The 13,034-nt window shown below is 37.7% G+C and overlaps 1 protein-coding gene across 5 annotated transcripts in view; it reads left to right on the forward strand.

Moving 5' to 3' along the window:
- NAALAD2 (N-acetylated alpha-linked acidic dipeptidase 2) overlaps positions 1 to 10,044 on the forward strand; it is a 113,951-nt gene extending 103,907 nt beyond the window's left edge. For 4 of the 5 annotated variants that reach the window (XM_017344083.3, XM_070076667.1, XM_070076659.1 and 1 more), the window contains 2 exons: positions 8,848 to 8,911; positions 9,634 to 10,044. The gene's annotated coding sequence lies outside the window, so the exon portion shown is untranslated. Of the gene's footprint in view, positions 1 to 4,607; positions 4,746 to 8,847; positions 8,912 to 9,633 lie in introns of all 5 variants that reach the window. The other variant, XM_070076660.1, reaches the window with a different exon arrangement.
- The last annotated feature ends 2,990 nt before the right edge of the window (positions 10,045 to 13,034 follow it).

Consider the following 13,034-nt stretch of genomic DNA (forward strand, 5'->3'; position numbering starts at 1 on the left):
TACTTATTAAATATTAAATGAGGAGATTGAAAAAAAAAGAAGAATTGGCAAAGACATTAATGATTTTTATTTATTGTTTCAAATTTCAAAATATTAAATCCATGAAAAATATGAGCCAGCTGGTAAGCTTCAGTTAACGTGAAATTTCCATTAACCAAAATACTTTAGCCTAAAGCATGCCAGAGAAATACAGTTTATCAAACAGTTCAGAATATAGAGTTAAAAAATAATTAGAAGTTCAAGATGGCGGAATAGTGAGGGCGCGCACCAATAGTCTGGGAAAAGATAGTTTAATAAAAGTGGAGTTACTATAGCATCAGGAAAAGGCTCAGGAAAATATTGCAGAGGAAACTCTTATGGATCTAGAGGATGTGACAAGGAGGACCTATGGTGAGAGCAATGTTGCCCACGGCGTGGAAGCTGAGCCGCAGAGTCTGCATGCCAGCGCTGGAAGGGGAGGTGAGACAAAAACCTCAGTAACCAGAGACATTGGTGGGGAAAGGCAGAAAGAGCCTAGAGGGAACGAGGCCTGAAGCCCCACAGGGGAAAGTTCACCAGGCTGACTGGAGGAGAGAAAAAAACAAAGAAATAAGGGGAACCGGTACTGACAGTAGTCTCTCTCTCCACTCACCATACAAAGCCGAGCAAGACAAATAGCAGGCACCATTTTACGTATGTAAAGTGGCGCCCAACATTAGCCTAGCTCACATTGAACGTTAATGGCCTGAACTGTCCAGTTAAAAGACACCAATTGGCTGATTGGGTTAAGGAACAAAACCCATCTATTTGCTGCTTACAAGAAACACATCTTTCCAACAAAGATGCATACAGACTGAAAGTGAAAGGCTGGAAAAAGATATACCATGCCAACAGAAATGAAAAAAGAGCAAGTGTAGCCATCTTAATATTGGACAACATAAACTTTACCACAAAAACTGTTAAGAGAGACAAAGAGGGACACTATATAATGATTAAGGTATCAATTCAACAGGAAGATATGACAATTATCAAGTATCTGCACCTAATTACAGGGCACCAGTTTATTTAAAAGATTTGTTTAGGGACTTAAAGGGAGACTTAGACCCCAATTCAGTAGTACTGGGGGACTTCAATACTCCATTCTCAGAAATAGACAGATCAACTGGACAGAAGATCAACAAGGAGACAGTAGATTTAAATGACACTATAGCCCAAATGGATCTAACAGATATCTACAGAACTTTTCATCCTACACATAAAGCATTTACATTATTCTCAGCAGTACATGGAACCTTCTCTAGGATTGACCACATACTAGGCCATAAAGCAAATCTCAGCAAATTCAAAAGAATTAGAATCATACCATGCAGCTTCTCAGACCATAAAGGAATGAAGTTGGAAATTAGCAACTCAGGAATCCCTAGAGCATATGCAAACACATGGAGATTGAACAACATGCTCCTGAATGAACCCTGGGTCATAGAAGAAATTAAAAGAGAAATAAAAAATTTTCTTGAAGTAAATGAGGATAACAGCACAACATACCAAAACTTATGGGATACAGCAAAAGCAGTGTTAAGAGGGAAGTTTATATCAATAGGTGCCTATATCAAGATATTAGAAAGGCATCAAAGAGGTGAGCTTTCAATTCATCTCAAGGACCTAGAAAATCTGCCGCGAACTAGACCCAAATCTAGTAGGAGAAGAGAAATAATTAAATCAGAGAAGAAATCAACAGGATTGAATAAAAAAAAAACATTACAAAAAATCAGCCAAACGAGGAGCTGATGTTTAGAAAAAATAAACAAAATTGACACCCCATTGGCCCAACTAACTAAAAAAGAAGAGAAAAGACCCAAATCAATAAAATTAGAGATGAAAAAGGAAATGTAACAACAGACACCACAGAAATAAAAAGAATCATCAAAAATTACTACAAGGACTTGTGTGCCAGCAAACAGGGAGACTTATCAGACATGGATAGATTCCTGGACACATGCAGCCTACCTAAATTGAACCATGAAGACATAAAAAACCTAAACAGATCCATAACTGAGACAGAAATTGAAACAGTAATAAAGGCCCTCCCAACAAAGAAAAGCCCAGGACCAGATGGATTCACTGCTGAATTCTACCAGACATTTAAAGAAGGACTAACTCCAATTCTTCTCAAACTATTCAGAACAATCGAAAAAGAGGGAATCCTCCCAAATTCTTTCTATGAAGCCAGCATCACCTTAATTCCCAAGTCAGAAAAAGATGCAGCATTGAAAGAGAATTACAGACCAATATCCCTGAAGAAGATAGATGCAAAAATTCTCAATAAAATTCTGGTTAACAGAATGCAACAACACATCAGAAAGATCATCCAACCAGACCAAGTGGGATTTACCCCTGGTATGCAGGGATGGTTCAGTGTTCGCAAAACAATAATTGTGATACACCACATTATCAGACTGCAGAAGAAACACCATATGATTATCTCAATAGATGCAGAGAAAGCATTTGATAAAATTCAACACCCTTTCATGAGGAAAACTCTAAGCAAACTGGGTATGGAAGGAACATTCCTCAATACAATCAAAGCAATTTATGAAAAACCCATGGCCAACATCCTATTGAATGGGGAAAAGTTGGAAGCATTTCCACTGAGTTCTGGTACCAGACAGGGATGCCCACTCTCACCACTGTTATTCAATATAGTTCTGGAAGATTTAGCCAGAGCTATTAGGCAAGAAAAAGAAATTAAAGGGATACAAATTGGGAAGGAAGAAGTCAAACTATCCCTCTTTGCAGATGATATGATTACTTAGGGGACCCAAAGAACTCTACTAAGAGACTATTGGAACTCATAGAAGAGTTTGGCAAAGTAGCAGGATATAAAAACAATGCACAAAAATCAACAGCCTTTGTATACACAGGCAATGCCATGGCTGAGGAAGAACTTCTAAGATCCATCCCATGCACAATAGCTACAAAAACAATCAAATACCTTGGAATAAACTTAACCAAGGACGTTAAAGATCTCTGTGATGAAAATTACAAAACCTTAAAGAAAGAAATAGAAGAGGATACCAAGAAATGGAAAAATCTTCCATGCTCATGGATTGGAAGAATCAACATCATCAAAATGTCCATTCTCCCAAAAGCAATTTATAGATTCAATGCAATACCAATCAAGATAGCAAAGACCTTCTTCTCAGATCTGGAAAAAACGGTGCTGAAATTCATATGGAAACACAGGAGACCTCGAATAGCTAAAGCAATCTTGTACAACAAAACAAAGCAGGAGGCATCACAATACCAGATTTCAGGACATACTACAGGGCAGTTGTTATCAAAACAGCATGGTACTGGTACAGAAACAGATGGATAGACCAATGGAACAGAATAGAAACACCAGAAATCAATCCAAACATCTACAGCCAACTTATATTTGATCAAGGAATCCAAAACCAATCCCTGGAGTAAGGACAGTCTATTCAATAAATGGTGCTGGGAAAATTGGATTTCCACGTGCAGAATCATGAAGCAAGACCCCTACCTTTCACCTTACACAAAAATTCACTCAACATGGATTAAAGACTTAAATCTACGACGTGACACCATCAGATTATTAGGGAGCATTGGAAGAACCCTGCAAGATATAGGTCCTGGCAAAGACTTCTTGGAAAAGACCCCAGAAGCACAGGCAGTCAAGGCCAAAATTAACATTTGGGATTGCATCAAATTGAGAAGTTTCTGTACTGCAAAAGAAACAGTCAGGAAAGGGAAGAGGCAACCGAGAGAATGGGAAAAAATATTTGCTAACTCTGCATCAGATAAAGGGTTGATAACCAGAATCTACAAAGAAATAAGAAACTCCACAACATCAAAACAAACAGCCCACTTAAGAGATGGGTCAAGGACCTCAATAGACATTTATCAAAAGAGGAAATCCAAAGGGCCAACAGACACATGAAAAAATGTTCAAGATCACTAGCAATCAGGGAAATGCAAATCAAAACCACAATGAGGTTTCACCTCATCCCAGTTAGAATGGCTCACATTCAGAAATCTACCAACAATAGATGCTGGCGAGGATGTGGGGAAAAAGGGACACTAACCCACTGTTGGTGGGAATGCAAATTGGTTAAGCCACTATGGAAGTCAGTCTGGAGATTCCTCAGAAGCCTGAATATAACCCTACCATACAACCCAGCCATATCACTCCTTGGAATTTACCCAAAGGAAATTAAATTGGCAAACAAAAAGCTGTCTGCACCTTAATGTTTATTGCAGCTCAATGCACAATAGCTAAGACCTGGAACCAACCCAAATGCCCATCAACAGTAGACTGGATAAAATAATTACAGGAATGTACTCTATAGAATACTATACAGCAGTCAAAACAATGAAACCTGGTCATTTGCAACAAGATGGAGGAATCTGGAAAATATTATGCAGAGTGAATTAAGCCAGTCCCAAAGGGACAAATATCATATGTTCTCCCTGATTGGCGACAACTAACTGAGCACCTGTTGAAATGAACTGTACACTATGAGAAACAGTGATTTGATCAGCTCTTGTCCTGACTGTTGATGTACAATGTAATACTTTATCCATTTTAGTATTTTTTTTTGTTCTAGTACTATTCAAAGAAGGAGATACCTTTATCTGAAGGGAGAAGAGAACTTCCACTTTGACTATGACCCTGTCAGAATAAGATCGAAGTTGGCGAACCCAAAAGGCTTGCATAGCCTTGGCAACTCATGACTAGAGCCTAGGTAGATTACTGACGCCATAAACAAGAGTGTCAAACTGTTAAGTGAACAACAGGAGTCCCTGTGTACTTACTTCTCATGTGGGATTTGTCCTTAATGTGTTGTCCAATGTGAAGTAATGTTATAACTAGTACTGAAACAGTATTTTTACACTTTGTGTTTCTGTGTGGGTGCAAACTGATGAATCTTTGCTTAATATATACTGAATCGATCTTCTGTATATAAAGATAATTAAAAATGAATCTTGATGTGAATGGAATGGGAGAGGGAGCGGAAGCTGGGAGGGGTGCAAGTGGTAGGGAAATTATGTGGGGGGGAAAGCCAATGTAATCCATCAACTGTACTTTGGAAATTTTTATTTACTAAATAAAAAAAAAGAAAAAAATGAAAAAAAGAATTAGGTGTTCAATTTTGAATGCACAGTCATTGCAAATGCACTAAAATATATATTCTTTAAATTTACTTGTTATTGAAATTAATGTTTTGTCTAGAGAAATATGGAGTTTTTCTCATTAAAACTGATAGAGAATTGTTTTCCCTTTTTTTATCTTACATTCTACATTTAACACCTATTCTTTTAATCTTCCTTCCAAATTCAGTCCTTAAACATCTATTCCCAGGATTCCATTCAAATCCAGATATTTAGATCACTAGTGCAACTGTAACCTTTTTAGGACCAAAATCAAAATCCCAATCTTCTCTGCCTCCTTACAAAATTATCTACTCTTTGCCACTCTTCTCTAGCTTAGCTTCTTCACACACTTGATGGGCTCATACCCTTAGCAAGAAAAATCAAATATTTGTAAATCAGAAAAAGATTAGACAGATTTTAAGTCTCGAAAAGCTGTAAGTACAAAAATGAAAAGGATGGATAGGGAGGAGACAATGGATAATCAGGTAAAATAGGGAAAGTGGAAATGTAGGAGAAGGGAGAAGCAGCAAAAAATAAAACATGCAGACAGATAAGGGAATGAAGAAGAGCCACTGAGAGTGCTCTTCCCAAAGCTATTACAGTAACTTTATTAATGACCTCTAATCTTTCTTCTCAATTAACCATTTGAGGGAGAGCCTTTATAAGGTTCAATTTAAGCCTCAAAGCATAAAGCACATTAGCTATTATAATGAATTTAAGGGGTGCTTAATAATAATCTTCATCACTGGTAAGAAAAAAACAGGCTTGCATTTAATCACAACTCCAAATAGAATTGCTGATATAACTCTGAAATAAATCAAATTCATGCTATCATAGCATGACATGTACAATGGATTCTGAAGAATGCAGTTATATTTACTACATACATTATTGCAACTTTTTTCTAGTTTTTATCATAAAATGAATATAATTAACTAAATTACACTGGTTATATAGATTTTACCTGTTAATCTGTGGTTAAATATATTGGATTAGTAGGCTTTTTTTTTTTTTTAGTTTTAGCATGTTCTTAATCTGTTTATAATTTCCTGCCATTTTGTTTACAATAGATGATAGTGTTGAATATTATGTCCTCATTTTTAAAACAGCAATAGATGCAGAGAAAACATTTGATAAAATATAATATCCTTTCACAATAAAAACCTTAAGCAAATTGATTACAGAAGGAACATTATTTAGCACAATCAAGAAAATATATGACAGTCCCACAGCCAGCAATTTCTAGGTTATATGGTAATTAAAGGTTGATTTTTTTTACAAAAAAAAAAAAAAAAAACCTGCCAAACTATTCTACAATGGCTTTTTTTGCTTTTTGTTTATTTATTTATTTAAGAGGCAGAGTTGCAGATGGAGAGATGGAGAGACAGAAAGGTCTTCCATTCACTGGCTCACTCCCTTTGCAAATGGCTGCAACAGCTGGAGCTGGGCCCATCTTAAGCCAGGAGCCAGGAGATTCCTCTAGGTCTCACACGTGGGTGCAGGGGCCCAAGCATTTGGGTTGTGCTCTGCTGCTTTCCCAGGGCACAAGTAGAAAGCTGGATCTGAAGAGGAGTAACCACACATGGCATGCCAGCACCACAAGCAGAAGCTTGGCCCACTAAGCCACAGTTTCAGCCCCTAGGGTTTTCTGTTTTGCATTCCCACCAGCCATATATAATTGATTGTTTCTCTGCAATTTTGCCAGAATTTCATGTTGTACTTTTGAGTATTTTTTCACTTTCGGTATTCTGGTAGGTGTATAGCAATATCTTGTAGTTATAACTTTTTTCCCTCCACAATGGGAAATGATATATAACGCTCTTCAGATGCCAACTATTTATCCTCTTTAGTTGTAGATAAATGGAACATTTTATTCATTTTTCCTGCTGAGTTTTGAGTGTTCTTCATATGGTCCTGGTATTTCCCTCTGTCTTTTCTATATTGTAAATACAGGTATTTCTTGTGGTGTACAAATATTTTCTCTGCCAGTCATTTATTCCTGTTAACAAGAATATGACAGAAGACAATTTTTATTTTTGATGAAGTCCAATATCAATTTTTGTTCCATGGACCTTGCTTTTTGTAGTTTCTAGGGGTTTTTCTCCTAGCTCTAGATTATGAAGATTTGTACCTGTTTTTCCCCTATATTTTAACAGTTTATTTATTTTTGTTTGGTTTTTCAATTTTTGTTATGTTTTATGACTAACATTTATTGAGTACTCATTAAACATCTTTTTTCTTTAAAGATTTTTTTATTTATCTGAAATTCAGTTACACAGAGAGAGGAGAGGCAGAGAAAGAAAGAGAGATCTTCCATCTGATGGTTCACTCCCCAATTGGCTTCAAATGCCGGAGCTGAGCCGATCCTAAGCTAGGAGCCAGAACCTTCTTCCAGGTATCCCGCGCGGGTACAGGGGCTCAAGGGCTTGGGCCATTTTCTACTGCTTTCCCAGGCCATAGCAGAGTGCTAGATCAGAGATGGAGCAGCTGGATCTCGAACCAGCCCCCATATGGGATGTCAGTGCTTCAGGCCACGGCATTAACCCATTGTACCATGCCGGCCCCACAATTTTATGTTTTACAGTTAGATTTATAACTCATTTTGGATTATTTTTTGGTATAAAATATAAGTTATAGAGGTTCGCTCTCTCTCTCTGTGTCTCTGTCTCTCTGCCTATATGTGTCCAATGGTTCCACTACCACTTGTTGCAAAGCTCTCTTTTTTACCTTGAGTCAAATCCTACCCCAAAAGTCAGTTGGACAAATTTGTGTGGTCTAGTTTCTTTCATTTATTCTGCTGTATTGATCTATGTGAATATAATTTTTAAGTATATCTTTTACTACGGAAAGAAAGAAGAATTCTAGAGTAGGGATCAGCAAACATTTTCCATGTATGTTCAGATAGTAAGTATTCTTAGCATTGTGGTCTGTCACGCATATTCAGCTCGGTTGTTGTCCTGTGAAAGTAGCCCCGGAAGTGTCTGCATTCCAATTATGCTTTACTTCCAAAAGCATGTTGTAAACTAAGAAGGGTAGAGCAGTAACATGGTCTGGAGCCAGTGCCAGTGACCTTCACAATGCTAAGTGAAAAGTTTGCATTTACTCAGTGCATTGACCTGACTCTGGATAAAATGTATCCTGAGCAAGTGCATTTCATGGAGCAGGTGCAGCTTGTCCAGTGCAGGAGACTGTGGCACAACAGTAGACCCAGAACACCGTGAATGGCCTGGGTGTCGAGTCTCTGGTGTTAGCTATGTACAGTTACAGTTATACCTTGTACTCGTTGTCTTGGGAGCCTTTGCTAGATGAGCTGGAAGATAAGGCCAAAGCTGCCAGAGCCCAAGTTTTGTCCAGGATCTCAGGTCCCTGATCTGGCTGGGTTTGAGCATCTCTAACCTTCTAGAGTCCCTTCATGTGGTGAATGATACCCCATGACCCTGTAGAGATTGAAGCCTGCTCACAGCTCTGCTGGCTGCTTCCTATCCTTCAACTGTTAAGTAACTTTAAAAGCCAGAGGCTTCGGCATTTGGCTATCATCAAGGGAGCACTGTGTACTGTGGCTATCATCAAGGGAGCACTGTGTACTGTGGCTGAGTCCTTCTTGTAATTTCTTTCCTTGTTTGGGAGGTGTGTGACCTTGGCTTTTCTCAATTTTTTTTTTTTACTTTGTGGTTTGCCTTCTTGGTTTCCTAGGGGCCCAGCTGTTATTGAGGTGGATGTGACAGCTGTATGCTTTGTTGGAGCCTAAAGCGGAAAGGTAGGTTCATGTAACCATAATAAACTGAGTCATCTGTCAACGAAACAAGCATACACTAAATAATATTTGGTCCCTAGGCTGCAGTGTGTCAACTTCTTTTCTAAAAAAAAAAAAAGAGTAATAATGAAGCAAAATCTCATTATCAAGAAAGTATAGGATATTTAGGAAATACTACTGAATTTCTTCTGATAATACAGTGTCTAATATTCTAATTGTTTTGTTGTGATTTTATTTAATGTCTCTCATTTGAGTATAGTTTAGTACCATTTTAATGAGAAAATACTGTGTTATATCCCTAATGTTTATTTAAGCCATCTATACTATAGAGTTACATAAATAAGTAAAAATACAGAAGTAGTTATAATTTTTTATGCTGTTAAATATTTGTATAAGCAAAACTACAAAAAATAAACGTCATAACTATTAATTTGATGTAATGAATAAATGTCATGTTAAAAATAAATTACTTTTGAACATGTAAATAATACTGATTCTTTTAAAGCAAAGAAAACTTTTGGCTTGAAATAATTGTGTGATAGCTGAATTCTTCATAATTTTTTTAATTCAATAGTAAGGAGAGCCCTCATCTGTTTGTTCACTCTTCTGATGCCTGAAATGGTTGGGGCTGGGCCAGGCCAAGCCATGACCTGGAATCTCAATACAGGTTTCCTTCATGGGTGGCTGAGACCCTACTTCATGACCTATCACCTTCTGTTTTCCAGGGTGTGCATGAGCAGGAAGCCGGAATCAGGAATGGACACAGACTTGAATGCAGAAGACAATGCTATGGCACAGTGGACTAAGCCACCATCTATAGTGTCAGCATCCCATATGGGCACTAGTTCAAGTCCCATCCTGGCTGTTCCACTTCTGATTCAGCTCCCTACTAATGTGCCTGCAAGAACAATAAAGGATGGACCAAGTGCTTGGGCCTCTGCATTCACGTGGAAACTCAGAGGAAGCTCTTGTCTCCTGGTTTCAGCCTGACCCAGCCATGGTTGTTGTGGCTATTTGGGGGAGTGAACCAGCAAATAGATCTCTCTCTCTCTCTGTCTTTTCCTCTCTCTCTGTAATTCTTTAAAATAAAATAAATTAATCTTTAAAAAATAAAGACTTGAATGTAGACACTCTGATATGGATTGACTTGTGTCTTTTATTCTATTTGCACTCTGTGGGGAGCAACTCAGACTAGACTAAGTTACTGGAATTAAGACTTATTCTGTGCATCTGCTCTCCCACAATATGGCGCTGGGAGAGGAGGAAACAGCTTCTACCCAGCTGCCTCTCACCAACTTGACAAGCTGCAGGAGCTGCTCCTGATTGGAGGAGAGCAGCGTACTCGGCGTGTGGGTAGCAGAGTTGGGATCGGTGGAAGAGGACTATAAAGGAGGAGAGAGACAACATGCACCAGGAACATCTATGAGGAACACCTGTGCAGCCCCCGAGAGAGCCGGCCGGCGGTGTGCCGCTCCCCCGTGGAAGTGGGGAAAGTGGCTAGGGGGAACCGCCCTTCCACGGAGGTGGAAGGGTCGGTAGCCAACCCGGGAAGAACCAGCAGCAAACCCAGGAAGGGCCGAGCAGACAAAAGAACAGAGCAGGGTCCTGTGTCGTTCCTCCACGAAGAGGGGGAGCAACATAATGGTGCCGTGACTCGGATAGGAAGCCTAGGCAGGGTTCAGTGTCGCTCCTCCACGAAGAAGGGGAGCGACAGCACTCCTTTGAATACCTTGTTCCTTCAAAATATTGTTAATGGTATTGGGCCTTTACCTGGAAAATTCATTAGTTACATATAATTTTTTTCTCACTAGCCTCCAACAATTAAAAGCTCTTTTTTATTATACCATTATAAGTAGCACAAATGGATACTGAATGTAGAAAAGTATTCAATAGGTTTATGATATTCTTTACATGATCCAAAATATACTTAAATATTTTATCTGGTGAATTAAAACATGTAACAAAAAATCTTGTCAATAATAAATCATGTGTATGTTCATGGAATGCCATTTAGATATTGTTAATCTTGAATCCATTTAAAAATTGACAGTATGTCTGAAAAAAAAATGGGAGTTTTATATGTAATTTCCTACAGATTTTTTTTAGTATAATGAATTTACTCTGAAGGATTTATATAAAACTCATTTACAATTTGAATTCTGGGGCCAGCGCTGTGGCATAGTGGATAAAGTCACGCCTGCAGCATTAGCATCCCATATGGCATCAGTTTGAGATCCAGCTGCTCCACTTCTAATCCAGCTCTCTGCTATGGCCTGGGAAAGCCAGGCACAAGTCCTTAGGACCCTGCACTCCTGTGGGAGACCTGGAGGAAGCTCCTGGCTCCTGGCTTCGGATTGACACAGCTCCAGCCATTGCAGCCATCTGGGGAGTGAACCAACGGATGGAAGATCTCTCTCTCTCTCTCTGCCTCTGCCTCTCTGTACTACTCTGCCTTTCAAGTAAATAAATAAATCCTTAGAAAAAAATAATTTGAATTCTACCTTGTACTTTGATTTTGTCTAACATCTAACATGATACAGTATTGTATAACTGTATATCAAGTTTTTGAGTACCTATTGCATGCTAGTATCAGAAGTAAATGAATTTACTATTTGGTCCCTGCTTTGGCACAATTTATTATCCAGTTGTGGAAACAATATATTTACCTCAAGTTGTTGATCGCAGTATTTAACATTTATCTAATTCTTACTATTTTTCAGATTCTATTCTAGCTTCTTGACATAAGTTACTTAATCATAAAGCAACTATAAGGTAAGTACTGTTATTTTACCTCTTTCATAGGAAAAGCAATTAAAGCATAGAGAATTTAACTTGCCAAGGATTCAACCTCTAATACATGAATAGTACTGTTCACATGAAATAATCAGATTCAACAATGTGTGCCCCAAGTTGTTATTTAATATTGCTTTTTCTAGAAGGGAAATAATATCATTATGTTCATTGTTCAGGCCTGTTCTAGTTTTCAGTGATTGGTTTCTGAATTCATGCAGATGTTTAAACTCATATTTGTAAGTTAATGATACTAAGATGGTGGGAGTTCAATTATGCTGTTTAGGAGGTGAGCCTGGTGGGAGATCCTATGGTCATTGGGGGCATGCCTTTGGAAGGTAGTCTAAAGAGACGGTTGGTCATAACATCCTGAGTTGGGCCTAGCTGCTCTCTCAGCTTTCTGGCTTGCCATGTGGTCTTTCCTGGTCACATGCTGTATCTTTGCCACTCAGAGCCCTCACAGAGGCCAAACCAATTGGAACACCTGATCTTGGACTTAAACTTTCAAATTAAATAAATGTTTTGTTATGAAGTTAGTTTCCTGAGGTATTTTATTGTAGTAGCAAAAAGCTGATTAATGCAAAGGGCAAGCTTTGGGTTATTTGATTCTGTTAAATTGCAACTTAATATATTATACCCATTTGTCAATCCAGTTAGTATATGGTCACAATCATTTTTGGTCATGATATAGTTGGGGAAATTATTTGCTCATTATTCTATTTAGGCAAAGCCTGTATAGAGCACCTAAACACATTCAACTTTATTTGGGGAGACTCCTTCAGAATGACTGTTCCTCTTTTGGACTGCCCTAAACTGAACTGGATTGAGAAATATATTCATGATAGAGATTCAATTTCCTGACTAGAAAAGTAGACACAGAAAGAATCAACAATTATTATGATCAAATAAGCCTTCTAGAGTTGCAAATTTTTTTTAGCTTTTAATGATGTATTTAAAAATCTTTCTTATGTAAGCTAATTTTGATTGTTGATAACTTTAACATTTATAAATTAGTTCAATTTGGGGTGACTGTTTTTTTTTTTCAGTAACTTGAATAATAATTTAACATTATTATTTAGGACTGAAATTGATGAAAATGTTTTTCAGTAGATGTATTTTTATTTTTTGAGTACAAATTTCCTAAATAAATTCAGTTAACTACTTTTCTGTAACGACTTAATAATCTGTGCCTTTTCTTCCTTTAAGTCTAAGCCTGTTAACTGACAGTATATCATATTTGAATAATTGCTTGTCTCCATAACAACTAAAAATACCTAAATTCTCCTAATAAAAAGTGACTGACTTTTGTGTTTCTTTAACTATTAATATATATGGG

This window comes from Oryctolagus cuniculus, chromosome 1 (genome assembly GCF_964237555.1).
Source record: "Oryctolagus cuniculus chromosome 1, mOryCun1.1, whole genome shotgun sequence".
In the NCBI taxonomy this organism is placed as follows: Eukaryota; Metazoa; Chordata; class Mammalia; order Lagomorpha; family Leporidae; genus Oryctolagus; species Oryctolagus cuniculus.